This window comes from Ranitomeya imitator, chromosome 6, assembly GCF_032444005.1.
Source record: "Ranitomeya imitator isolate aRanImi1 chromosome 6, aRanImi1.pri, whole genome shotgun sequence".
Lineage (NCBI taxonomy): Eukaryota > Metazoa > Chordata > Amphibia > Anura > Dendrobatidae > Ranitomeya > Ranitomeya imitator.
This window is the reverse complement of record NC_091287.1, coordinates 476621997-476646636: the sequence shown is the minus strand read 5'-3', so window position 1 is coordinate 476646636 and position 24640 is coordinate 476621997. Positions and strand designations below refer to the sequence as shown.

Below are 24640 nucleotides of genomic sequence, written 5' to 3'. Positions count from 1 at the left end.
GCCCTGCTCATTGCTGCTGAGCTCACTGATCGGCTGCCGACGTGACGTCAGCGTCGCAGCTAATGCCACAGACCTAGAGCAGCGCTGAGACCCTCTGGTGGACCCGGGTAGGGTGAGTACAGGGTGGTTTGTTGCTTTCTAATAGCCTGCAAGCTGGGATGAACTTTTATTGAAAGGGAACAACCCCTTTGACTGTCTGCAGCGCGCCACAACTAGGAAGCGCACACTCACACGCAAGCGAGCACGCACATATGCTTGCATGTGGCCACACCTATTTGCCCCTGCAGGCTCAGCGCCACCATGCGTCAGACTCTCTTGTTTTTTCTTCTTCTTATGATTATTTCTGTGCCTCAGCAGGAAAACACCCCCCAATTCCCTCCCAGCCCTGAATTTGGATCCTGGGTAGCCATCTGATTGGGTTAGTTACACAAGCTTCTTTGCAGAAAAAGACATTACTGCTGCCGGCCGGCCGGCCAGCCTCTAAAAATCATCCCCGGGGCGCCTGCTGAAAATCTGCCCCCTTCACAGTCCGGGATGTTTATAACGCCATCATTTCCAGAAGGCAGGCTGCGGGGTCAATGAGCACTCCTAGCCACGGCAGGGATCTCGGTGTGAGGCATGCGAGGAGGCGGCAGGGTAGCGTCCTTAGCTGCAGTCTCAGAGGCCTTGTGGGGCTTGGGGCATCCAGCCTCTAGGTTATGTAAGGTCGGTCTCTGGCAAGGCACCGCTCTATACTAGCCGAGCTGAGCAAGGGGGCAAAATGTCATCAAAACAGTCTACAGCACCTGGTGTTCCCTGGAGGTCTCCCATCCAAGTACTGTCCAAGCCCAGCCCTGCTTTGCTTCCGAGATCAGACGAGATCGGGCGTATCCAGGGTGGTGTGGCCAGTAGACACTGCTTGGCCCATCGACTGGCCAGCCTTCCTCAGGCTCGCGTGGTGGCGAGAACTCTGACCATGTGGAGGCGGGCTCCGTAGGGCCCATGCCAAGGCTGGGCTGCCATTATAGGCGTTGTTTGTTTTGCAGTGAAACACCCGCCGCAGCAGGGCCTGAGCATCAGGTGTCTTTAAAAATGGCTCAATGCAGGGTCTCCTGCAGGCTAAACCATTCATCTGGGGGGGAAGTGACAGAAAGAGCCAGCTGGAGCCGCAACTTGAGGCGGATCGAGACGTCCAGGAGCGAATGAAGGAAGAGGGTGAGATGGTTGTGAGTGACTGTGAGCTGCTCTTCGGGGGCTCATGTTCCCTGCAAAGGTGTTCTGCTTGCTTTGACCTATAAAATGGCCACCAGGTTGCCGGCGGTTGCTTCCAAGCCCGCAGGAGGCGCTGGTCCTGTTGAAAAGAAGCCTAGTATTAAAAGTAAATAAGCAACAATGCTGGAGGCCCACGGTGATGAGAAGGATGCTGGCATTTTGCAAGGATGGAACAGCGCAAGAGTGAAAGCAAATGAAAAAAGCATGTGTGCCCTTGTGAAAGGGAATGGAAAAAAGGCATAGAGGAGAGTGACCCCTGCTGGTGGAAGGAAGGAAAAACAAAAGCCTACAGCACCTGGTATTCCCAGGCGGTCTCCCATCCAAGTACTAACCAGGCCTGACTCTGCTTAGCTTCCGAGATCAGACGAGATCGGGCGTGTTCAGAGTGGTGTGGCCGTAGGCAGAGACAGGCCTCTCACTTGCTGCTTTTCTACTTTGCAGTCTGGCTGCCCTGTCCAGTGCTGAGTAAGAGGCCCTTTTGTGCTTTCCTTTCTCTTCACTTTTTTGCTGTCTCCCTTAAAGGGTTTGTAGGCAGAACGCCCTGCTCAGAGCTGCTGAGCTCACTGATCGGCTGCCGACGTGACGTCAGCGTCGCAGCTAATGCCACAGACCTAGAGCAGCGCTGAGACCCTCTGGTGGACCCGGGTAGGGTGAGTACAGGGTGGTTTGTTGCTTTCTAATAGCCTGCAAGCTGGGATGAACTTTTATTGAAAGGGAACAACCCCTTTGACTGTCTGCAGCGCGCCACAACTAGGAAGCGCACACTCACACGCAAGCGAGCACGCACATATGCTTGCATGTGGCCACACCTATTTGCCCCTGCAGGCTCAGCGCCACCATGCGTCAGACTCTCTTGTTTTTTCTTCTTCTTATGATTATTTCTGTGCCTCAGCAGGAAAACACCCCCCAATTCCTTCCCAGCCCTGAATTTGGATCCTGGGTAGCCATCTGATTGGGTTAGTTACACAAGCTTCTTTGCAGAAAAAGACATTACTGCTGCCGGCCGGCCGGCCAGCCTCTAAAAATCATCCCCGGGGCGCCTGCTGAAAATCTGCCCCCTTCACAGTCCGGGATGTTTATAACGCCATCATTTCCAGAAGGCAGGCTGCGGGGTCAATGAGCACTCCTAGCCACGACAGGGATCTCGGTGTGAGGCATGCGAGGAGGCGGCAGGGTAGCGTCCTTAGCTGCAGTCTCAGAGGCCTTGTGGGGCTTGGGGCATCCAGCCTCTAGGTTATGTAAGGTCGGTCTCTGGCAAGGCACCGCTCTATACTAGCCGAGCTGAGCAAGGGGGCAAAATGTCATCAAAACAGTCTACAGCACCTGGTGTTCCCTGGAGGTCTCCCATCCAAGTACTGTCCAAGCCCAGCCCTGCTTTGCTTCCGAGATCAGACGAGATCGGGCGTATCCAGGGTGGTGTGGCCAGTAGACACTGCTTGGCCCATCGACTGGCCAGCCTTCCTCAGGCTCGCGTGGTGGCGAGAACTCTGACCATGTGGAGGCGGGCTCCGTAGGGCCCATGCCAAGGCTGGGCTGCCATTATAGGCGTTGTTTGTTTTGCAGTGAAACACCCGCCGCAGCAGGGCCTGAGCATCAGGTGTCTTTAAAAATGGCTCAATGCAGGGTCTCCTGCAGGCTAAACCATTCATCTGGGGGGGAAGTGACAGAAAGAGCCAGCTGGAGCCGCAACTTGAGGCGGATCGAGACGTCCAGGAGCGAATGAAGGAAGAGGGTGAGATGGTTGTGAGTGACTGTGAGCTGCTCTTCGGGGGCTCATGTTGCCTGCAAAGGTGTTCTGCTTGCTTTGACCTATAAAATGGCCACCAGGTTGCCGGCGGTTGCTTCCAAGCCCGCAGGAGGCGCTGGTCCTGTTGAAAAGAAGCCTAGTATTAAAAGTAAATAAGCAACAATGCTGGAGGCCCACGGTGATGAGAAGGATGCTGGCATTTTGCAAGGATGGAACAGCGCAAGAGTGAAAGCAAATGAAAAAAGCATGTGTGCCCTTGTGAAAGGGAATGGAAAAAAGGCATAGAGGAGAGTGACCCCTGCTGGTGGAAGGAAGGAAAAACAAAAGCCTACAGCACCTGGTATTCCCAGGCGGTCTCCCATCCAAGTACTAACCAGGCCTGACTCTGCTTAGCTTCCGAGATCAGACGAGATCGGGCGTGTTCAGAGTGGTGTGGCCGTAGGCAGAGACAGGCCTCTCACTTGCTGCTTTTCTACTTTGCAGTCTGGCTGCCCTGTCCAGTGCTGAGTAAGAGGCCCTTTTGTGCTTTCCTTTCTCTTCACTTTTTTGCTGTCTCCCTTAAAGGGTTTGTAGGCAGAACGCCCTGCTCAGAGCTGCTGAGCTCACTGATCGGCTGCCGACGTGACGTCAGCGTCGCAGCTAATGCCACAGACCTAGAGCAGCGCTGAGACCCTCTGGTGGACCCGGGTAGGGTGAGTACAGGGTGGTTTGTTGCTTTCTAATAGCCTGCAAGCTGGGATGAACTTTTATTGAAAGGGAACAACCCCTTTGACTGTCTGCAGCGCGCCACAACTAGGAAGCGCAACCTCACACGCAAGCGAGCACGCACATATGCTTGCATGTGGCCACACCTATTTGCCCCTGCAGGCTCAGCGCCACCATGCGTCAGACTCTCTTGTTTTTTCTTCTTCTTATGATTATTTCTGTGCCTCAGCAGGAAAACACCCCCCAATTCCCTCCCGCTCCTTCCCAGCCCTGAATTTGGATCCTGGGTAGCCATCTGATTGGGTTAGTTACACAAGCTTCTTTGCAGAAAAAGACATTACTGCTGCCGGCCGGCCGGCCGGCCAGCCTCTAAAAATCATCCCCGGGGCGCCTGCTGAAAATCTGCCCCCTTCACAGTCCGGGATGTTTATAACGCCATCATTTCCAGAAGGCAGGCTGCGGGGTCAATGAGCACTCCTAGCCACGGCAGGGATCTCGGTGTGAGGCATGCGAGGAGGCGGCAGGGTAGCGTCCTTAGCTGCAGTCTCAGAGGCCTTGTGGGGCTTGGGGCATCCAGCCTCTAGGTTATGTAAGGTCGGTCTCTGGCAAGGCACCGCTCTATACTAGCCGAGCTGAGCAAGGGGGCAAAATGTCATCAAAACGGTCTACAGCACCTGGTGTTCCCTGGAGGTCTCCCATCCAAGTACTGTCCAAGCCCAACCCTGCTTTGCTTCCGAGATCGGGCGTATCCAGGGTGGTGTGGCCAGTAGACACTGCTTGGCCCATCGATTGGCCAGCCTTCCTCAGGCTCGCGTGGTGGCGAGAACTCTGACCATGTGGAGGCGGGCTCCAAAGGGCCCATGCAAAGGCTGGGCTGCCACTATAGGCGTTGTTTGTTTTGCAGTGAAACACCCGCCGCAGCAGGGCCTGAGCATCAGGTGTCTTTAAAAATGGCTCGATGCAGGGTCTCCTGCAGGCTAAACCATTCATCTGGGCGGGAAGTGACAGAAAGAGCCAGCTGGAGCCGCAACTTGAGGCGGATCGAGACGTCCAGGAGCGAATGAAGGAAGAGGGTGAGATGGTTGTGAGTGACTGTGAGCTGCTCTTCGGGGGGTCATGTTGCCTGCAAAGGTGTTCTGCTTGCTTTGACCTATAAAATGGCCACCAGGTTGCCGGCGGTTGCTTCCAAGCCCGCAGGAGGCCCTGGTCCTGTTGAAAAGAAGCCTAGTATTAAAAGTAAATAAGCAACAATGCTGGAGGCCCACGGTGATGAGAAGGATGCTGGCATTTTGCAAGGATGGAACAGCGCAAGAGTGAAAGCAAATGAAAAAAGCATGTGTGCCCTTGTGAAAGGGAATGGAAAAAAGGCATAGAGGAGAGTGACCCCTGCTGGTGGAAGGAAGGAAAAACAAAAGCCTACAGCACCTGGTATTCCCAGGCGGTCTCCCATCCAAGTACTAACCAGGCCTGACTCTGCTTAGCTTCCGAGATCAGACGAGATCGGGCGTGTTCAGAGTGGTGTGGCCGTAGGCAGAGACAGGCCTCTCACTTGCTGCTTTTCTACTTTGCAGTCTGGCTGCCCTGTCCAGTGCTGAGTAAGAGGCCCTTTTGTGCTTTCCTTTCTCTTCACTTTTTTGCTGTCTCCCTTAAAGGGTTTGTAGGCAGAACGCCCTGCTCAGAGCTGCTGAGCTCACTGATCGGCTGCCGACGTGACGTCAGCGTCGCAGCTAATGCCACAGACCTAGAGCAGCGCTGAGACCCTCTGGTGGACCCGGGTAGGGTGAGTACAGGGTGGTTTGTTGCTTTCTAATAGCCTGCAAGCTGGGATGAACTTTTATTGAAAGGGAACAACCCCTTTGACTGTCTGCAGCGCGCCACAACTAGGAAGCGCACACTCACACGCAAGCGAGCACGCACATATGCTTGCATGTGGCCACACCTATTTGCCCCTGCAGGCTCAGCGCCACCATGCGTCAGACTCTCTTGTTTTTTCTTCTTCTTATGATTATTTCTGTGCCTCAGCAGGAAAACACCCCCCAATTCCCTCCCAGCCCTGAATTTGGATCCTGGGTAGCCATCTGATTGGGTTAGTTACACAAGCTTCTTTGCAGAAAAAGACATTACTGCTGCCGGCCGGCCGGCCGGCCAGCCTCTAAAAATCATCCCCGGGGCGCCTGCTGAAAATCTGCCCCCTTCACAGTCCGGGATGTTTATAACGCCATCATTTCCAGAAGGCAGGCTGCGGGGTCAATGAGCACTCCTAGCCACGGCAGGGATCTCGGTGTGAGGCATGCGAGGAGGCGGCAGGGTAGCGTCCTTAGCTGCAGTCTCAGAGGCCTTGTGGGGCTTGGGGCATCCAGCCTCTAGGTTATGTAAGGTCGGTCTCTGGCAAGGCACCGCTCTATACTAGCCGAGCTGAGCAAGGGGGCAAAATGTCATCAAAACAGTCTACAGCACCTGGTGTTCCCTGGAGGTCTCCCATCCAAGTACTGTCCAAGCCCAGCCCTGCTTTGCTTCCGAGATCAGACGAGATCGGGCGTATCCAGGGTGGTGTGGCCAGTAGACACTGCTTGGCCCATCGACTGGCCAGCCTTCCTCAGGCTCGCGTGGTGGCGAGAACTCTGACCATGTGGAGGCGGGCTCCGTAGGGCCCATGCCAAGGCTGGGCTGCCATTATAGGCGTTGTTTGTTTTGCAGTGAAACACCCGCCGCAGCAGGGCCTGAGCATCAGGTGTCTTTAAAAATGGCTCAATGCAGGGTCTCCTGCAGGCTAAACCATTCATCTGGGGGGGGAAGTGACAGAAAGAGCCAGCTGGAGCCGCAACTTGAGGCGGATCGAGACGTCCAGGAGCGAATGAAGGAAGAGGGTGAGATGGTTGTGAGTGACTGTGAGCTGCTCTTCGGGGGCTCATGTTCCCTGCAAAGGTGTTCTGCTTGCTTTGACCTATAAAATGGCCACCAGGTTGCCGGCGGTTGCTTCCAAGCCCGCAGGAGGCGCTGGTCCTGTTGAAAAGAAGCCTAGTATTAAAAGTAAATAAGCAACAATGCTGGAGGCCCACGGTGATGAGAAGGATGCTGGCATTTTGCAAGGATGGAACAGCGCAAGAGTGAAAGCAAATGAAAAAAGCATGTGTGCCCTTGTGAAAGGGAATGGAAAAAAGGCATAGAGGAGAGTGACCCCTGCTGGTGGAAGGAAGGAAAAACAAAAGCCTACAGCACCTGGTATTCCCAGGCGGTCTCCCATCCAAGTACTAACCAGGCCTGACTCTGCTTAGCTTCCGAGATCAGACGAGATCGGGCGTGTTCAGAGTGGTGTGGCCGTAGGCAGAGACAGGCCTCTCACTTGCTGCTTTTCTACTTTGCAGTCTGGCTGCCCTGTCCAGTGCTGAGTAAGAGGCCCTTTTGTGCTTTCCTTTCTCTTCACTTTTTTGCTGTCTCCCTTAAAGGGTTTGTAGGCAGAACGCCCTGCTCAGAGCTGCTGAGCTCACTGATCGGCTGCCGACGTGACGTCAGCGTCGCAGCTAATGCCACAGACCTAGAGCAGCGCTGAGACCCTCTGGTGGACCCGGGTAGGGTGAGTACAGGGTGGTTTGTTGCTTTCTAATAGCCTGCAAGCTGGGATGAACTTTTATTGAAAGGGAACAACCCCTTTGACTGTCTGCAGCGCGCCACAACTAGGAAGCGCACACTCACACGCAAGCGAGCACGCACATATGCTTGCATGTGGCCACACCTATTTGCCCCTGCAGGCTCAGCGCCACCATGCGTCAGACTCTCTTGTTTTTTCTTCTTCTTATGATTATTTCTGTGCCTCAGCAGGAAAACACCCCCCAATTCCCTCCCAGCCCTGAATTTGGATCCTGGGTAGCCATCTGATTGGGTTAGTTACACAAGCTTCTTTGCAGAAAAAGACATTACTGCTGCCGGCCGGCCGGCCAGCCTCTAAAAATCATCCCCGGGGCGCCTGCTGAAAATCTGCCCCCTTCACAGTCCGGGATGTTTATAACGCCATCATTTCCAGAAGGCAGGCTGCGGGGTCAATGAGCACTCCTAGCCACGGCAGGGATCTCGGTGTGAGGCATGCGAGGAGGCGGCAGGGTAGCGTCCTTAGCTGCAGTCTCAGAGGCCTTGTGGGGCTTGGGGCATCCAGCCTCTAGGTTATGTAAGGTCGGTCTCTGGCAAGGCACCGCTCTATACTAGCCGAGCTGAGCAAGGGGGCAAAATGTCATCAAAACAGTCTACAGCACCTGGTGTTCCCTGGAGGTCTCCCATCCAAGTACTGTCCAAGCCCAGCCCTGCTTTGCTTCCGAGATCAGACGAGATCGGGCGTATCCAGGGTGGTGTGGCCAGTAGACACTGCTTGGCCCATCGACTGGCCAGCCTTCCTCAGGCTCGCGTGGTGGCGAGAACTCTGACCATGTGGAGGCGGGCTCCGTAGGGCCCATGCCAAGGCTGGGCTGCCATTATAGGCGTTGTTTGTTTTGCAGTGAAACACCCGCCGCAGCAGGGCCTGAGCATCAGGTGTCTTTAAAAATGGCTCAATGCAGGGTCTCCTGCAGGCTAAACCATTCATCTGGGGGGGAAGTGACAGAAAGAGCCAGCTGGAGCCGCAACTTGAGGCGGATCGAGACGTCCAGGAGCGAATGAAGGAAGAGGGTGAGATGGTTGTGAGTGACTGTGAGCTGCTCTTCGGGGGCTCATGTTCCCTGCAAAGGTGTTCTGCTTGCTTTGACCTATAAAATGGCCACCAGGTTGCCGGCGGTTGCTTCCAAGCCCGCAGGAGGCGCTGGTCCTGTTGAAAAGAAGCCTAGTATTAAAAGTAAATAAGCAACAATGCTGGAGGCCCACGGTGATGAGAAGGATGCTGGCATTTTGCAAGGATGGAACAGCGCAAGAGTGAAAGCAAATGAAAAAAGCATGTGTGCCCTTGTGAAAGGGAATGGAAAAAAGGCATAGAGGAGAGTGACCCCTGCTGGTGGAAGGAAGGAAAAACAAAAGCCTACAGCACCTGGTATTCCCAGGCGGTCTCCCATCCAAGTACTAACCAGGCCTGACTCTGCTTAGCTTCCGAGATCAGACGAGATCGGGCGTGTTCAGAGTGGTGTGGCCGTAGGCAGAGACAGGCCTCTCACTTGCTGCTTTTCTACTTTGCAGTCTGGCTGCCCTGTCCAGTGCTGAGTAAGAGGCCCTTTTGTGCTTTCCTTTCTCTTCACTTTTTTGCTGTCTCCCTTAAAGGGTTTGTAGGCAGAACGCCCTGCTCAGAGCTGCTGAGCTCACTGATCGGCTGCCGACGTGACGTCAGCGTCGCAGCTAATGCCACAGACCTAGAGCAGCGCTGAGACCCTCTGGTGGACCCGGGTAGGGTGAGTACAGGGTGGTTTGTTGCTTTCTAATAGCCTGCAAGCTGGGATGAACTTTTATTGAAAGGGAACAACCCCTTTGACTGTCTGCAGCGCGCCACAACTAGGAAGCGCACACTCACACGCAAGCGAGCACGCACATATGCTTGCATGTGGCCACACCTATTTGCCCCTGCAGGCTCAGCGCCACCATGCGTCAGACTCTCTTGTTTTTTCTTCTTCTTATGATTATTTCTGTGCCTCAGCAGGAAAACACCCCCCAATTCCCTCCCAGCCCTGAATTTGGATCCTGGGTAGCCATCTGATTGGGTTAGTTACACAAGCTTCTTTGCAGAAAAAGACATTACTGCTGCCGGCCGGCCGGCCAGCCTCTAAAAATCATCCCCGGGGCGCCTGCTGAAAATCTGCCCCCTTCACAGTCCGGGATGTTTATAACGCCATCATTTCCAGAAGGCAGGCTGCGGGGTCAATGAGCACTCCTAGCCACGGCAGGGATCTCGGTGTGAGGCATGCGAGGAGGCGGCAGGGTAGCGTCCTTAGCTGCAGTCTCAGAGGCCTTGTGGGGCTTGGGGCATCCAGCCTCTAGGTTATGTAAGGTCGGTCTCTGGCAAGGCACCGCTCTATACTAGCCGAGCTGAGCAAGGGGGCAAAATGTCATCAAAACAGTCTACAGCACCTGGTGTTCCCTGGAGGTCTCCCATCCAAGTACTGTCCAAGCCCAGCCCTGCTTTGCTTCCGAGATCAGACGAGATCGGGCGTATCCAGGGTGGTGTGGCCAGTAGACACTGCTTGGCCCATCGACTGGCCAGCCTTCCTCAGGCTCGCGTGGTGGCGAGAACTCTGACCATGTGGAGGCGGGCTCCGTAGGGCCCATGCCAAGGCTGGGCTGCCATTATAGGCGTTGTTTGTTTTGCAGTGAAACACCCGCCGCAGCAGGGCCTGAGCATCAGGTGTCTTTAAAAATGGCTCAATGCAGGGTCTCCTGCAGGCTAAACCATTCATCTGGGGGGGAAGTGACAGAAAGAGCCAGCTGGAGCCGCAACTTGAGGCGGATCGAGACGTCCAGGAGCGAATGAAGGAAGAGGGTGAGATGGTTGTGAGTGACTGTGAGCTGCTCTTCGGGGGCTCATGTTCCCTGCAAAGGTGTTCTGCTTGCTTTGACCTATAAAATGGCCACCAGGTTGCCGGCGGTTGCTTCCAAGCCCGCAGGAGGCGCTGGTCCTGTTGAAAAGAAGCCTAGTATTAAAAGTAAATAAGCAACAATGCTGGAGGCCCACGGTGATGAGAAGGATGCTGGCATTTTGCAAGGATGGAACAGCGCAAGAGTGAAAGCAAATGAAAAAAGCATGTGTGCCCTTGTGAAAGGGAATGGAAAAAAGGCATAGAGGAGAGTGACCCCTGCTGGTGGAAGGAAGGAAAAACAAAAGCCTACAGCACCTGGTATTCCCAGGCGGTCTCCCATCCAAGTACTAACCAGGCCTGACTCTGCTTAGCTTCCGAGATCAGACGAGATCGGGCGTGTTCAGAGTGGTGTGGCCGTAGGCAGAGACAGGCCTCTCACTTGCTGCTTTTCTACTTTGCAGTCTGGCTGCCCTGTCCAGTGCTGAGTAAGAGGCCCTTTTGTGCTTTCCTTTCTCTTCACTTTTTTGCTGTCTCCCTTAAAGGGTTTGTAGGCAGAACGCCCTGCTCAGAGCTGCTGAGCTCACTGATCGGCTGCCGACGTGACGTCAGCGTCGCAGCTAATGCCACAGACCTAGAGCAGCGCTGAGACCCTCTGGTGGACCCGGGTAGGGTGAGTACAGGGTGGTTTGTTGCTTTCTAATAGCCTGCAAGCTGGGATGAACTTTTATTGAAAGGGAACAACCCCTTTGCTGTCTGCAGCGCGCCACAACTAGGAAGCGCACACTCACACGCAAGCGAGCACGCACATATGCTTGCATGTGGCCACACCTATTTGCCCCTGCAGGCTCAGCGCCACCATGCGTCAGACTCTCTTGTTTTTTCTTCTTCTTATGATTATTTCTGTGCCTCAGCAGGAAAACACCCCCCAATTCCCTCCCAGCCCTGAATTTGGATCCTGGGTAGCCATCTGATTGGGTTAGTTACACAAGCTTCTTTGCAGAAAAAGACATTACTGCTGCCGGCCGGCCGGCCAGCCTCTAAAAATCATCCCCGGGGCGCCTGCTGAAAATCTGCCCCCTTCACAGTCCGGGATGTTTATAACGCCATCATTTCCAGAAGGCAGGCTGCGGGGTCAATGAGCACTCCTAGCCACGGCAGGGATCTCGGTGTGAGGCATGCGAGGAGGCGGCAGGGTAGCGTCCTTAGCTGCAGTCTCAGAGGCCTTGTGGGGCTTGGGGCATCCAGCCTCTAGGTTATGTAAGGTCGGTCTCTGGCAAGGCACCGCTCTATACTAGCCGAGCTGAGCAAGGGGGCAAAATGTCATCAAAACAGTCTACAGCACCTGGTGTTCCCTGGAGGTCTCCCATCCAACTACTGTCCAAGCCCAGCCCTGCTTTGCTTCCGAGATCAGACGAGATCGGGCGTATCCAGGGTGGTGTGGCCAGTAGACACTGCTTGGCCCATCGACTGGCCAGCCTTCCTCAGGCTCGCGTGGTGGCGAGAACTCTGACCATGTGGAGGCGGGCTCCGTAGGGCCCATGCCAAGGCTGGGCTGCCATTATAGGCGTTGTTTGTTTTGCAGTGAAACACCCGCCGCAGCAGGGCCTGAGCATCAGGTGTCTTTAAAAATGGCTCAATGCAGGGTCTCCTGCAGGCTAAACCATTCATCTGGGGGGGAAGTGACAGAAAGAGCCAGCTGGAGCCGCAACTTGAGGCGGATCGAGACGTCCAGGAGCGAATGAAGGAAGAGGGTGAGATGGTTGTGAGTGACTGTGAGCTGCTCTTCGGGGGCTCATGTTCCCTGCAAAGGTGTTCTGCTTGCTTTGACCTATAAAATGGCCACCAGGTTGCCGGCGGTTGCTTCCAAGCCCGCAGGAGGCGCTGGTCCTGTTGAAAAGAAGCCTAGTATTAAAAGTAAATAAGCAACAATGCTGGAGGCCCACGGTGATGAGAAGGATGCTGGCATTTTGCAAGGATGGAACAGCGCAAGAGTGAAAGCAAATGAAAAAAGCATGTGTGCCCTTGTGAAAGGGAATGGAAAAAAGGCATAGAGGAGAGTGACCCCTGCTGGTGGAAGGAAGGAAAAACAAAAGCCTGGTATTCCCAGGCGGTCTCCCATCCAAGTACTAACCAGGCCTGACTCTGCTTAGCTTCCGAGATCAGACGAGATCGGGCGTGTTCAGAGTGGTGTGGCCGTAGGCAGAGACAGGCCTCTCACTTGCTGCTTTTCTACTTTGCAGTCTGGCTGCCCTGTCCAGTGCTGAGTAAGAGGCCCTTTTGTGCTTTCCTTTCTCTTCACTTTTTTGCTGTCTCCCTTAAAGGGTTTGTAGGCAGAACGCCCTGCTCAGAGCTGCTGAGCTCACTGATCGGCTGCCGACGTGACGTCAGCGTCGCAGCTAATGCCACAGACCTAGAGCAGCGCTGAGACCCTCTGGTGGACCCGGGTAGGGTGAGTACAGGGTGGTTTGTTGCTTTCTAATAGCCTGCAAGCTGGGATGAACTTTTATTGAAAGGGAACAACCCCTTTGACTGTCTGCAGCGCGCCACAACTAGGAAGCGCACACTCACACGCAAGCGAGCACGCACATATGCTTGCATGTGGCCACACCTATTTGCCCCTGCAGGCTCAGCGCCACCATGCGTCAGACTCTCTTGTTTTTTCTTCTTCTTATGATTATTTCTGTGCCTCAGCAGGAAAACACCCCCCAATTCCTTCCCAGCCCTGAATTTGGATCCTGGGTAGCCATCTGATTGGGTTAGTTACACAAGCTTCTTTGCAGAAAAAGACATTACTGCTGCCGGCCGGCCGGCCGGCCAGCCTCTAAAAATCATCCCCGGGGCGCCTGCTGAAAATCTGCCCCCTTCACAGTCCGGGATGTTTATAACGCCATCATTTCCAGAAGGCAGGCTGCGGGGTCAATGAGCACTCCTAGCCACGGCAGGGATCTCGGTGTGAGGCATGCGAGGAGGCGGCAGGGTAGCGTCCTTTGCTGCAGTCTCAGAGGCCTTGTGGGGCTTGGGGCATCCAGCCTCTAGGTTATGTAAGGTCGGTCTCTGGCAAGGCACCGCTCTATACTAGCCGAGCTGAGCAAGGGGGCAAAATGTCATCAAAACAGTCTACAGCACCTGGTGTTCCCTGGAGGTCTCCCATCCAAGTACTGTCCAAGCCCAGCCCTGCTTTGCTTCCGAGATCAGACGAGATCGGGCGTATCCAGGGTGGTGTGGCCAGTAGACACTGCTTGGCCCATCGACTGGCCAGCCTTCCTCAGGCTCGCGTGGTGGCGAGAACTCTGACCATGTGGAGGCGGGCTCCGTAGGGCCCATGCCAAGGCTGGGCTGCCATTATAGGCGTTGTTTGTTTTGCAGTGAAACACCCGCCGCAGCAGGGCCTGAGCATCAGGTGTCTTTAAAAATGGCTCAATGCAGGGTCTCCTGCAGGCTAAACCATTCATCTGGGGGGGAAGTGACAGAAAGAGCCAGCTGGAGCCGCAACTTGAGGCGGATCGAGACGTCCAGGAGCGAATGAAGGAAGAGGGTGAGATGGTTGTGAGTGACTGTGAGCTGCTCTTCGGGGGCTCATGTTGCCTGCAAAGGTGTTCTGCTTGCTTTGACCTATAAAATGGCCACCAGGTTGCCGGCGGTTGCTTCCAAGCCCGCAGGAGGCGCTGGTCCTGTTGAAAAGAAGCCTAGTATTAAAAGTAAATAAGCAACAATGCTGGAGGCCCACGGTGATGAGAAGGATGCTGGCATTTTGCAAGGATGGAACAGCGCAAGAGTGAAAGCAAATGAAAAAAGCATGTGTGCCCTTGTGAAAGGGAATGGAAAAAAGGCATAGAGGAGAGTGACCCCTGCTGGTGGAAGGAAGGAAAAACAAAAGCCTACAGCACCTGGTATTCCCAGGCGGTCTCCCATCCAAGTACTAACCAGGCCTGACTCTGCTTAGCTTCCGAGATCAGATGAGATCGGGCGTGTTCAGAGTGGTGTGGCCGTAGGCAGAGACAGGCCTCTCACTTGCTGCTTTTCTACTTTGCAGTCTGGCTGCCCTGTCCAGTGCTGAGTAAGAGGCCCTTTTGTGCTTTCCTTTCTCTTCACTTTTTTGCTGTCTCCCTTAAAGGGTTTGTAGGCAGAACGCCCTGCTCAGAGCTGCTGAGCTCACTGATCGGCTGCCGACGTGACGTCAGCGTCGCAGCTAATGCCACAGACCTAGAGCAGCGCTGAGACCCTCTGGTGGACCCGGGTAGGGTGAGTACAGGGTGGTTTGTTGCTTTCTAATAGCCTGCAAGCTGGGATGAACTTTTATTGAAAGGGAACAACCCCTTTGACTGTCTGCAGCGCGCCACAACTAGGAAGCGCACACTCACACGCAAGCGAGCACGCACATATGCTTGCATGTGGCCACACCTATTTGCCCCTGCAGGCTCAGCGCCACCATGCGTCAGACTCTCTTGTTTTTTCTTCTTCTTATGATTATTTCTGTGCCTCAGCAGGAAAACACCCCCCAATTCCCTCCCGCTCCTTCCCAGCCCTGAATTTGGATCCTGGGTAGCCATCTGATTGGGTTAGTTACACAAGCTTCTTTGCAGAAAAAGATATTACTGCTGCCGGCCGGCCGGCCAGCCTCTAAAAATCATCCCCGGGGCGCCTGCTGAAAATCTGCCCCCTTCACAGTCCGGGATGTTTATAACGCCATCATTTCCAGAAGGCAGGCTGCGGGGTCAATGAGCACTCCTAGCCACGGCAGGGATCTCGGTGTGAGGCATGCGAGGAGGCGGCAGGGTAGCGTCCTTAGCTGCAGTCTCAGAGGCCTTGTGGGGCTTGGGGCATCCAGCCTCTAGGTTATGTAAGGTCGGTCTCTGGCAAGGCACCGCTCTATACTAGCTGAGCTGAGCAAGGGGGCAAAATGTCATCAAAACAGTCTACAGCACCTGGTGTTCCCAGGAGGTCTCCCATCCAAGTACTGTCCAAGCCCAGCCCTGCTTTGCTTCCGAGATCAGACAAGATCAGGCGTATCCAGGGTGGTATGGCCAGTAGACACTGCTTGGCCCATCGACTGGCCAGCCTTCCTCAGGCTCGCGTGGTGGCGAGAACTCTGACCATGTGGAGGCGGGCTCCGAAGGGCCCATGCAAAGGCTGGGCTGCCACTATAGGCGTTGTTGGTTTTGCAGTGAAACACCCGCCGCAGCAGGGCCTGAGCATCAGGTGTCTTTAAAAATGGCTCGATGCAGGGTCTCCTGCAGGCTAAACCATTCATCTGGGGGGAAAGTGACAGAAAGAGCCAGCTGGAGCCGCAACTTGAGGCGGATCGAGACGTCCAGGAGCGAATGAAGGAAGAGGGTGAGATGATTGTGAGTGACTGTGAGCTGCTCTTCGGGGGGTCATGTTGCCTGCAAAGGTGTTCTGCTTGCTTTGACCTATAAAATGGCCACCAGGTTGCCGGCGGTTGCTTCCAAGCCCGCAGGAGGCGCTGGTCCTGTTGAAAAGAAGCCTAGTATTAAAAGTAAATAAGCAACAATGCTGGAGGCCCACGGTGATGAGAAGGATGCTGGCATTTTGCAAGGATGGAACAGCGCAAGAGTGAAAGCAAATGAAAAAAGCATGTGTGCCCTTGTGAAAGGGAATGGAAAAAAGGCATAGAGGAGAGTGACCCCTGCTGGTGGAAGGAAGGAAAAACAAAAGCCTACAGCACCTGGTATTCCCAGGCGGTCTCCCATCCAAGTACTAACCAGGCCTGACTCTGCTTAGCTTCCGAGATCAGACGAGATCGGGCATGTTCAGAGTGGTGTGGCCGTAGGCAGAGACAGGCCTCTCACTTGCTGCTTTTCTACTTTGCAGTCTGGCTGCCCTGTCCAGTGCTGAGTAAGAGGCCCTTTTGTGCTTTCCTTTCTCTTCACTTTTTTGCTGTCTCCCTTAAAGGGTTTGTAGGCAGAACGCCCTGCTCATTGCTGCTGAGCTCACTGATCGGCTGCCGACGTGACATCAGCGTCGCAGCTAATGCCACAGAACAGACCTAGAGCAGCGCTGAGACCCTCTGGTGGACCCGGGTAGGGTGAGTACAGGGTGGTTTGTTGCTTTCTAATAGCCTGCAAGCTGGGATGAACTTTTATTGAAAGGGAACAACCCCTTTGACTGTCTGCAGCGCGCCACAACTAGGAAGCGCACACTCACACGCAAGCGAGCACGCACATATGCTTGCATGTGGCCACACCTATTTGCCCCTGCAGGCTCAGCGCCACCATGCGTCAGACTCTCTTGTTTTTTCTTCTTCTTATGATTATTTCTGTGCCTCAGCAGGAAAACACCCCCCAATTCCCTCCCGCTCCTTCCCAGCCCTGAATTTGGATCCTGGGTAGCCATCTGATTGGGTTAGTTACACAAGCTTCTTTGCAGAAAAAGATATTACTGCTGCCGGCCGGCCGGCCAGCCTCTAAAAATCATCCCCGGGGCGCCTGCTGAAAATCTGCCCCCTTCACAGTCCGGGATGTTTATAACGCCATCATTTCCAGAAGGCAGGCTGCGGGGTCAATGAGCACTCCTAGCCACGGCAGGGATCTCGGTGTGAGGCATGCGAGGAGGCGGCAGGGTAGCGTCCTTAGCTGCAGTCTCAGAGGCCTTGTGGGGCTTGGGGCATCCAGCCTCTAGGTTATGTAAGGTCGGTCTCTGGCAAGGCACCGCTCTATACTAGCTGAGCTGAGCAAGGGGGCAAAATGTCATCAAAACAGTCTACAGCACCTGGTGTTCCCAGGAGGTCTCCCATCCAAGTACTGTCCAAGCCCAGCCCTGCTTTGCTTCCGAGATCAGACAAGATCAGGCGTATCCAGGGTGGTATGGCCAGTAGACACTGCTTGGCCCATCGACTGGCCAGCCTTCCTCAGGCTCGCGTGGTGGCGAGAACTCTGACCATGTGGAGGCGGGCTCCGAAGGGCCCATGCAAAGGCTGGGCTGCCACTATAGGCGTTGTTGGTTTTGCAGTGAAACACCCGCCGCAGCAGGGCCTGAGCATCAGGTGTCTTTAAAAATGGCTCGATGCAGGGTCTCCTGCAGGCTAAACCATTCATCTGGGGGGAAAGTGACAGAAAGAGCCAGCTGGAGCCGCAACTTGAGGCGGATCGAGACGTCCAGGAGCGAATGAAGGAAGAGGGTGAGATGATTGTGAGTGACTGTGAGCTGCTCTTCGGGGGGTCATGTTGCCTGCAAAGGTGTTCTGCTTGCTTTGACCTATAAAATGGCCACCAGGTTGCCGGCGGTTGCTTCCAAGCCCGCAGGAGGCGCTGGTCCTGTTGAAAAGAAGCCTAGTATTAAAAGTAAATAAGCAACAATGCTGGAGGCCCACGGTGATGAGAAGGATGCTGGCATTTTGCAAGGATGGAACAGCGCAAGAGTGAAAGCAAATGAAAAAAGCATGTGTGCCCTTGTGAAAGGGAATGGAAAAAAGGCATAGAGGAGAGTGACCCCTGCTGGTGGAAGGAAGGAAAAACAAAAGCCTACAGCACCTGGTATTCCCAGGCGGTCTCCCATCCAAGTACTAACCAGGCCTGACTCTGCTTAGCTTCCGAGATCAGACGAGATCGGGCGTGTTCAGAGTGGTGTGGCCTTAGGCAGAGACAGGTCTCTCACTTGCTGCTTTTCTACTTTGCAGTCTGGCTGCCCAGTCCAGTGCTGAGTAAGAGGCCCTTTTGTGCTTTCCTTTCTCTTCACTTTTTTGCTGTCTCCCTTAAAGGGTTTGTAGGCAGAACGCCCTGCTCAGAGCTGCTGAGCTCACTGATCGGCTGCCGACGTGACGTCAGCGTCGCAGCTAATGCCACAGACCTAGAGCAGCGCTGAGACCCTCTGGTGGACCCGGGTAGGGTGAGTACAGGGTGGTTTGTTGCTTTCTAATAGCCTGCAAGCTGGGATGAACTTTTATTGAAAGGGAACAACCCCTTTGACTGTCTGCAGCGCGCCACAACTAGGAAGCGCACACTCACACGCAAGCGAGCACGCACATATGCTTGCATGTGGCCACACCTATTTGCCCCTGCAGGCTCAGCGCCACCATGCGTCAGACTCTCTTGTTTTTTCTTCTTCTTATGATTATTTCTGTGCCTCAGCAGGAAAACACCCCCCAATTCCCTCCCGCTCCTTCCCAGCCCTGAATTTGGATCCTGGGTAGCCATCTGATTGGGTTAGTTACACAAGCTTCTTTGCAGAAAAAGACATTACTGCTGCCGGCCGGCCGGCCAGCCTCTAAAAATCATCCCCGGGGCGCCTGCTGAAAATCTGCCCCCTTCACAGTCCGGGATGTTTATAACGCCATCATTTCCAGAAGGCAGGCTGCGGGGTCAATGAGCACTCCTAGCCACGGCAGGGATCTCGGTGTGAGGCATGCGAGGAGGCGGCAGGGTAGCGTCCTTAGCTGCAGTCTCAGAGGCCTTGTGGGGCTTGGGGCATCCAGCCTCTAGGTTATGTAAGGTCGGTCTCTGGCAAGGCACCGCTCTATACTAGCTGAGCTGAGCAAGGGGGCAAAATGTCATCAAAACAGTCTACAGCACCTGGTGTTCCCAGGAGGTCTCCCATCCAAGTACTGTCCAAGCCCAGCCCTGCTTTGCTTCCGAGATCAGACAAGATCAGGCGTATCCAGGGTGGTATGGCCAGTAGACACTGCTTGGCCCATCGACTGGCCAGCCTTCCTCAGGCTCGCGTGGTGGCGAGAACTCTGACCATGTGGAGGCGGGCTCCGAAGGGCCCATGCAAAGGCTGGGCTGCCACTATAGGCGTTGTTGGTTTTGCAGTGAAACACCCGCCGCAGCAGGGCCTGAGCATCAGGTGTCTTTAAAAATGGCTCGATGCAGGGTCTCCTGCAGGCTAAACCATTCATCTGGGGGGAAAGTGACAGAAAGAGCCAGCTGGAGCCGCAACTTGAGGCGGATCGAGACGTCCAGGAGCGAATGAAGGAAGAGGGTGAGATGATTGTGAGTGACTGTGAGCTGCTCTTCGGGGGGTCATGTTGCCTGCAAAGGTGTTCTGCTTGCTTTGACCTATAAAATGGCCACCAGGTTGCCGGCGGTTGCTTCCAAGCCCGCAGGAGGCGCTGGTCCTGTTGAAAAGAAGCCTAGTATTAAAAGTAAATAAGCAACAATGCTGGAGGCCCACGGTGATGAGAAGGATGCTGGCATTTTGCAAGGATGGAACAGCGCAAGTGTGAAAGCAAATGAAAAAAGCATGTGTGCCCTTGTGAAAGGGAATGGAAAAAAGGCATAGAGGAGAGTGACCCCTGCTGGTGGAAGGAAGGAAAAACAAAAGCCTACAGCACCTGGTATTCCCAGGCGGTCTCCCATCCAAGTACTAACCAGGCCTGACTCTGCTTAGCTTCCGAGATCAGACGAGATCGGGCGTGTTCAGAGTGGTGTGGCCGTAGGCAGAGACAGGCCTCTCACTTGCTGCTTTTCTACTTTGCAGTCTGGCTGCCCTGTCCAGTGCTGAGTAAGAGGCCCTTTTGTGCTTTCCTTTCTCTTCACTTTTTTGCTGTCTCCCTTAAAGGGTTTGTAGGCAGAACGCCCTGCTCATTGCTGCTGAGCTCACTGATCGGCTGCCGACGTGACATCAGCGTCGCAGCTAATGCCACAGACCTAGAGCAGCGCTGAGACCCTCTGGTGGACCCGGGTAGGGTGAGTACAGGGTGGTTTGTTGCTTTCTAATAGCCTGCAAGCTGGGATGAACTTTTATTGAAAGGGAACAACCCCTTTGACTGTCTGCAGCGCGCCACAACTAGGAAGCGCACACTCACACGCAAGCGAGCACGCACATATGCTTGCATGTGGCCACACCTATTTGCCCCTGCAGGCTCAGCGCCACCATGCGTCAGACTCTCTTGTTTTTTCTTCTTCTTATGATTATTTCTGTGCCTCAGCAGGAAAACACCCCCCAATTCCCTCCCAGCCCTGAATTTGGATCCTGGGTAGCCATCTGATTGGGTTAGTTACACAAGCTTCTTTGCAGAAAAAGACATTACTGCTGCCGGCCGGCCAGCCTCTAAAAATCATCCCCGGGGCGCCTGCTGAAAATCTGCCCCCTTCACAGTCCGGGATGTTTATAACGCCATCATTTCCAGAAGGCAGGCTGCGGGGTCAATGAGCACTCCTAGCCACGGCAGGGATCTCGGTGTGAGGCATGCGAGGAGGCGGCAGGGTAGCGTCCTTAGCTGCAGTCTCAGAGGCCTTGTGGGGCTTGGGGCATCCAGCCTCTAGGTTATGTAAGGTCGGTCTCTGGCAAGGCACCGCTCTATACTAGCCGAGCTGAGCAAGGGGGCAAAATGTCATCAAAACAGTCTACAGCACCTGGTGTTCCCTGGAGGTCTCCCATCCAAGTACTGTCCAAGCCCAGCCCTGCTTTGCTTCCGAGATCAGACGAGATCGGGCGTATCCAGGGTGGTGTGGCCAGTAGACACTGCTTGGCCCATCGACTGGCCAGCCTTCCTCAGGCTCGCGTGGTGGCGAGAACTCTGACCATGTGGAGGCGGGCTCCGTAGGGCCCATGCCAAGGCTGGGCTGCCATTATAGGCGTTGTTTGTTTTGCAGTGAAACACCCGCCGCAGCAGGGCCTGAGCATCAGGTGTCTTTAAAAATGGCTCAATGCAGGGTCTCCTGCAGGCTAAACCATTCATCTGGGGGGGAAGTGACAGAAAGAGCCAGCTGGAGCCGCAACTTGAGGCGGATCGAGACGTCCAGGAGCGAATGAAGGAAGAGGGTGAGATGGTTGTGAGTGACTGTGAGCTGCTCTTCGGGGGCTCATGTTGCCTGCAAAGGTGTTCTGCTTGCTTTGACCTATAAAATGGCCACCAGGTTGCCGGCGGTTGCTTCCAAGCCCGCAGGAGGCGCTGGTCCTGTTGAAAAGAAGCCTAGTATTAAAAGTAAATAAGCAACAATGCTGGAGGCCCACGGTGATGAGAAGGATGCTGGCATTTTGCAAGGATGGAACAGCGCAAGAGTGAAAGCAAATGAAAAAAGCATGTGTGCCCTTGTGAAAGGGAATGGAAAAAAGGCATAGAGGAGAGTGACCCCTGCTGGTGGAAGGAAGGAAAAACAAAAGCCTACAGCACCTGGTATTCCCAGGCGGTCTCCCATCCAAGTACTAACCAGGCCTGACTCTGCTTAGCTTCCGAGATCAGACGAGATCGGGCGTGTTCAGAGTGGTGTGGCCGTAGGCAGAGACAGGCCTCTCACTTGCTGCTTTTCTACTTTGCAGTCTGGCTGCCCTGTCCAGTGCTGAGTAAGAGGCCCTTTTGTGCTTTCCTTTCTCTTCACTTTTTTGCTGTCTCCTTTAAAGGGTTTGTAGGCAGAACGCCCTGCTCAGAGCTGCTGAGCTCACTGATCGGCTGCCGACGTGACGTCAGCGTCGCAGCTAATGCCACAGACCTAGAGCAGCGCTGAGACCCTCTGGTGGACCCGGGTAGGGTGAGTACAGGGTGGTTTGTTGCTTTCTAATAGCCTGCAAGCTGGGATGAACTTTTATTGAAAGGGAACAACCCCTTTGACTGTCTGCAGCGCGCCACAACTAGGAAGCGCAACCTCACACGCAAGCGAGCACGCACATATGCTTGCATGTGGCCACACCTATTTGCCCCTGCAGGCTCAGCGCCACCATGCGTCAGACTCTCTTGTTTTTTCTTCTTCTTATGATTATTTCTGTGCCTCAGCAGGAAAACACCCCCCAATTCCCTCCCGCTCCTTCCCAGCCCTGAATTTGGATCCTGGGTAGCCATCTGATTGGGTTAGTTACACAAGCTTCTTTGCAGAAAAAGACATTACTGCTGCCGGCCGGCCGGCCAGCCTCTAAAAATCATCCCCGGGGCGCCTGCTGAAAATCTGCCCCCTTCACAGTCCGGGATGTTTATAACGCCATCATTTCCAGAAGGCAGGCTGCGGGGTCAATGAGCACTCCTAGCCACGGCAGGGATCTCGGTGTGAGGCATGCGAGGAGGCGGCAGGGTAGCGTCCTTAGCTGCAGTCTCAGAGGCCTTGTGGGGCTTGGGGCATCCAGCCTCTAGGTTATGTAAGGTCGGTCTCTGGCAAGGCACCGCTCTATACTAGCCGAGCTGAGCAAGGGGGCAAAATGTCATCAAAACGGTCTACAGCACCTGGTGTTCCCTGGAGGTCTCCCATCCAAGTACTGTCCAAGCCCAGCCCTGCTTTGCTTCCGAGATCAGACGAGATCGGGCGTATCCAGGGTGGTGTGGCCAGTAGACACTGCTTGGCCCATCGACTGGCCAGCCTTCCTCAGGCTCGCGTGGTGGCGAGAACTCTGACCATGTGGAGGCGGGCTCCGTAGGGCCCATGCCAAGGCTGGGCTGCCATTATAGGCGTTGTTTGTTTTGCAGTGAAACACCCGCCGCAGCAGGGCCTGAGCATCAGGTGTCTTTAAAAATGGCTCGATGCAGGGTCTCCTGCAGGCTAAACCATTCATCTGGGGGGAAAGTGACAGAAAGAGCCAGCTGGAGCCGCAACTTGAGGCGGATCGAGACGTCCAGGAGCGAATGAAGGAAGAGGGTGAGATGATTGTGAGTGACTGTGAGCTGCTCTTCGGGGGGTCATGTTGCCTGCAAAGGTGTTCTGCTTGCTTTGACCTATAAAATGGCCACCAGGTTGCCGGCGGTTGCTTCCAAGCCCGCAGGAGGCGCTGGTCCTGTTGAAAAGAAGCCTAGTATTAAAAGTAAATAAGCAACAATGCTGGAGGCCCACGGTGATGAGAAGGATGCTGGCATTTTGCAAGGATGGAACAGCGCAAGTGTGAAAGCAAATGAAAAAAGCATGTGTGCCCTTGTGAAAGGGAATGGAAAAAAGGCATAGAGGAGAGTGACCCCTGCTGGTGGAAGGAAGGAAAAACAAAAGCCTACAGCACCTGGTATTCCCAGGCGGTCTCCCATCCAAGTACTAACCAGGCTTGACTCTGCTTAGCTTCCGAGATCAGACGAGATCGGGCGTGTTCAGAGTGGTGTGGCCGTAGGCAGAGACAGGCCTCTCACTTGCTGCTTTTCTACTTTGCAGTCTGGCTGCCCTGTCCAGTGCTGAGTAAGAGGCCCTTTTGTGCTTTCCTTTCTCTTCACTTTTTTGCTGTCTCCCTTAAAGGGTTTGTAGGCAGAACGCCCTGCTCATTGCTGCTGAGCTCACTGATCGGCTGCCGACGTGACATCAGCGTCGCAGCTAATGCCACAGACCTAGAGCAGCGCTGAGACCCTCTGGTGGACCCGGGTAGGGTGAGTACAGGGTGGTTTGTTGCTTTCTAATAGCCTGCAAGCTGGGATGAACTTTTATTGAAAGGGAACAACCCCTTTGACTGTCTGCAGCGCGCCACAACTAGGAAGCGCACACTCACACGCAAGCGAGCACGCACATATGCTTGCATGTGGCCACACCTATTTGCCCCTGCAGGCTCAGCGCCACCATGCGTCAGACTCTCTTGTTTTTTCTTCTTCTTATGATTATTTCTGTGCCTCAGCAGGAAAACACCCCCCAATTCCCTCCCAGCCCTGAATTTGGATCCTGGGTAGCCATCTGATTGGGTTAGTTACACAAGCTTCTTTGCAGAAAAAGACATTACTGCTGCCGGCCGGCCAGCCTCTAAAAATCATCCCCGGGGCGCCTGCTGAAAATCTGCCCCCTTCACAGTCCGGGATGTTTATAACGCCATCATTTCCAGAAGGCAGGCTGCGGGGTCAATGAGCACTCCTAGCCACGGCAGGGATCTCGGTGTGAGGCATGCGAGGAGGCGGCAGGGTAGCGTCCTTAGCTGCAGTCTCAGAGGCCTTGTGGGGCTTGGGGCATCCAGCCTCTAGGTTATGTAAGGTCGGTCTCTGGCAAGGCACCGCTCTATACTAGCCGAGCTGAGCAAGGGGGCAAAATGTCATCAAAACAGTCTACAGCACCTGGTGTTCCCTGGAGGTCTCCCATCCAAGTACTGTCCAAGCCCAGCCCTGCTTTGCTTCCGAGATCAGACGAGATCGGGCGTATCCAGGGTGGTGTGGCCAGTAGACACTGCTTGGCCCATCGACTGGCCAGCCTTCCTCAGGCTCGCGTGGTGGCGAGAACTCTGACCATGTGGAGGCGGGCTCCGTAGGGCCCATGCCAAGGCTGGGCTGCCATTATAGGCGTTGTTTGTTTTGCAGTGAAACACCCGCCGCAGCAGGGCCTGAGCATCAGGTGTCTTTAAAAATGGCTCAATGCAGGGTCTCCTGCAGGCTAAACCATTCATCTGGGGGGGAAGTGACAGAAAGAGCCAGCTGGAGCCGCAACTTGAGGCGGATCGAGACGTCCAGGAGCGAATGAAGGAAGAGGGTGAGATGGTTGTGAGTGACTGTGAGCTGCTCTTCGGGGGCTCATGTTGCCTGCAAAGGTGTTCTGCTTGCTTTGACCTATAAAATGGCCACCAGGTTGCCGGCGGTTGCTTCCAAGCCCGCAGGAGGCGCTGGTCCTGTTGAAAAGAA

General features: G+C 54.7%; 24 non-coding genes and 3 pseudogenes across 24 annotated transcripts; all 27 read right to left on the bottom strand.

The window, feature by feature from the left end:
- Positions 1-773: 773 nt before the first annotated feature.
- Positions 774-893, bottom strand: LOC138644005 (5S ribosomal RNA). Its single transcript, XR_011314510.1, has one exon. It is a non-coding gene; the product is annotated as a 5S ribosomal RNA (ribosomal RNA).
- Positions 894-1534: 641 nt separating this feature from the next.
- LOC138643796 (5S ribosomal RNA) lies at positions 1535-1653 on the bottom strand. Its single transcript, XR_011314309.1, has one exon. It is a non-coding gene; the product is annotated as a 5S ribosomal RNA (ribosomal RNA).
- Positions 1654-2562: 909 nt separating this feature from the next.
- LOC138644004 (5S ribosomal RNA) lies at positions 2563-2682 on the bottom strand. Its single transcript, XR_011314509.1, has one exon. It is a non-coding gene; the product is annotated as a 5S ribosomal RNA (ribosomal RNA).
- Positions 2683-3323: 641 nt separating this feature from the next.
- On the bottom strand, positions 3324-3442 carry LOC138643795 (5S ribosomal RNA). The gene has a single exon (XR_011314308.1). It is a non-coding gene; the product is annotated as a 5S ribosomal RNA (ribosomal RNA).
- A 923-nt stretch (positions 3443-4365) lies between these two features.
- On the bottom strand, positions 4366-4475 carry LOC138644191 (5S ribosomal RNA; annotated as a pseudogene).
- A 641-nt stretch (positions 4476-5116) lies between these two features.
- On the bottom strand, positions 5117-5235 carry LOC138643789 (5S ribosomal RNA). Its single transcript, XR_011314303.1, has one exon. It is a non-coding gene; the product is annotated as a 5S ribosomal RNA (ribosomal RNA).
- A 913-nt stretch (positions 5236-6148) lies between these two features.
- LOC138644003 (5S ribosomal RNA) lies at positions 6149-6268 on the bottom strand. The gene has a single exon (XR_011314508.1). It is a non-coding gene; the product is annotated as a 5S ribosomal RNA (ribosomal RNA).
- Positions 6269-6910: 642 nt separating this feature from the next.
- On the bottom strand, positions 6911-7029 carry LOC138643778 (5S ribosomal RNA). Its single transcript, XR_011314293.1, has one exon. It is a non-coding gene; the product is annotated as a 5S ribosomal RNA (ribosomal RNA).
- Positions 7030-7938: 909 nt separating this feature from the next.
- On the bottom strand, positions 7939-8058 carry LOC138644002 (5S ribosomal RNA). The gene has a single exon (XR_011314507.1). It is a non-coding gene; the product is annotated as a 5S ribosomal RNA (ribosomal RNA).
- Positions 8059-8699: 641 nt separating this feature from the next.
- LOC138643767 (5S ribosomal RNA) lies at positions 8700-8818 on the bottom strand. The gene has a single exon (XR_011314282.1). It is a non-coding gene; the product is annotated as a 5S ribosomal RNA (ribosomal RNA).
- Positions 8819-9727: 909 nt separating this feature from the next.
- On the bottom strand, positions 9728-9847 carry LOC138644001 (5S ribosomal RNA). The gene has a single exon (XR_011314506.1). It is a non-coding gene; the product is annotated as a 5S ribosomal RNA (ribosomal RNA).
- A 641-nt stretch (positions 9848-10488) lies between these two features.
- LOC138643756 (5S ribosomal RNA) lies at positions 10489-10607 on the bottom strand. Its single transcript, XR_011314273.1, has one exon. It is a non-coding gene; the product is annotated as a 5S ribosomal RNA (ribosomal RNA).
- Positions 10608-11515: 908 nt separating this feature from the next.
- LOC138644085 (5S ribosomal RNA) lies at positions 11516-11635 on the bottom strand (annotated as a pseudogene).
- A 631-nt stretch (positions 11636-12266) lies between these two features.
- Positions 12267-12386, bottom strand: LOC138644133 (5S ribosomal RNA; annotated as a pseudogene).
- Positions 12387-13299: 913 nt separating this feature from the next.
- On the bottom strand, positions 13300-13419 carry LOC138644000 (5S ribosomal RNA). The gene has a single exon (XR_011314505.1). It is a non-coding gene; the product is annotated as a 5S ribosomal RNA (ribosomal RNA).
- Positions 13420-14060: 641 nt separating this feature from the next.
- Positions 14061-14179, bottom strand: LOC138644132 (5S ribosomal RNA). The gene has a single exon (XR_011314583.1). It is a non-coding gene; the product is annotated as a 5S ribosomal RNA (ribosomal RNA).
- A 919-nt stretch (positions 14180-15098) lies between these two features.
- Positions 15099-15218, bottom strand: LOC138644066 (5S ribosomal RNA). Its single transcript, XR_011314566.1, has one exon. It is a non-coding gene; the product is annotated as a 5S ribosomal RNA (ribosomal RNA).
- A 641-nt stretch (positions 15219-15859) lies between these two features.
- LOC138643902 (5S ribosomal RNA) lies at positions 15860-15978 on the bottom strand. Its single transcript, XR_011314412.1, has one exon. It is a non-coding gene; the product is annotated as a 5S ribosomal RNA (ribosomal RNA).
- A 924-nt stretch (positions 15979-16902) lies between these two features.
- Positions 16903-17022, bottom strand: LOC138644065 (5S ribosomal RNA). Its single transcript, XR_011314565.1, has one exon. It is a non-coding gene; the product is annotated as a 5S ribosomal RNA (ribosomal RNA).
- Positions 17023-17663: 641 nt separating this feature from the next.
- LOC138643938 (5S ribosomal RNA) lies at positions 17664-17782 on the bottom strand. Its single transcript, XR_011314446.1, has one exon. It is a non-coding gene; the product is annotated as a 5S ribosomal RNA (ribosomal RNA).
- A 919-nt stretch (positions 17783-18701) lies between these two features.
- Positions 18702-18821, bottom strand: LOC138644064 (5S ribosomal RNA). The gene has a single exon (XR_011314564.1). It is a non-coding gene; the product is annotated as a 5S ribosomal RNA (ribosomal RNA).
- Positions 18822-19462: 641 nt separating this feature from the next.
- LOC138643745 (5S ribosomal RNA) lies at positions 19463-19581 on the bottom strand. The gene has a single exon (XR_011314265.1). It is a non-coding gene; the product is annotated as a 5S ribosomal RNA (ribosomal RNA).
- A 905-nt stretch (positions 19582-20486) lies between these two features.
- LOC138643999 (5S ribosomal RNA) lies at positions 20487-20606 on the bottom strand. Its single transcript, XR_011314504.1, has one exon. It is a non-coding gene; the product is annotated as a 5S ribosomal RNA (ribosomal RNA).
- Positions 20607-21247: 641 nt separating this feature from the next.
- Positions 21248-21366, bottom strand: LOC138643734 (5S ribosomal RNA). The gene has a single exon (XR_011314255.1). It is a non-coding gene; the product is annotated as a 5S ribosomal RNA (ribosomal RNA).
- A 919-nt stretch (positions 21367-22285) lies between these two features.
- On the bottom strand, positions 22286-22405 carry LOC138643975 (5S ribosomal RNA). The gene has a single exon (XR_011314481.1). It is a non-coding gene; the product is annotated as a 5S ribosomal RNA (ribosomal RNA).
- A 641-nt stretch (positions 22406-23046) lies between these two features.
- Positions 23047-23165, bottom strand: LOC138643931 (5S ribosomal RNA). The gene has a single exon (XR_011314440.1). It is a non-coding gene; the product is annotated as a 5S ribosomal RNA (ribosomal RNA).
- Positions 23166-24070: 905 nt separating this feature from the next.
- Positions 24071-24190, bottom strand: LOC138643998 (5S ribosomal RNA). Its single transcript, XR_011314503.1, has one exon. It is a non-coding gene; the product is annotated as a 5S ribosomal RNA (ribosomal RNA).
- Positions 24191-24640: the final 450 nt, after the last annotated feature.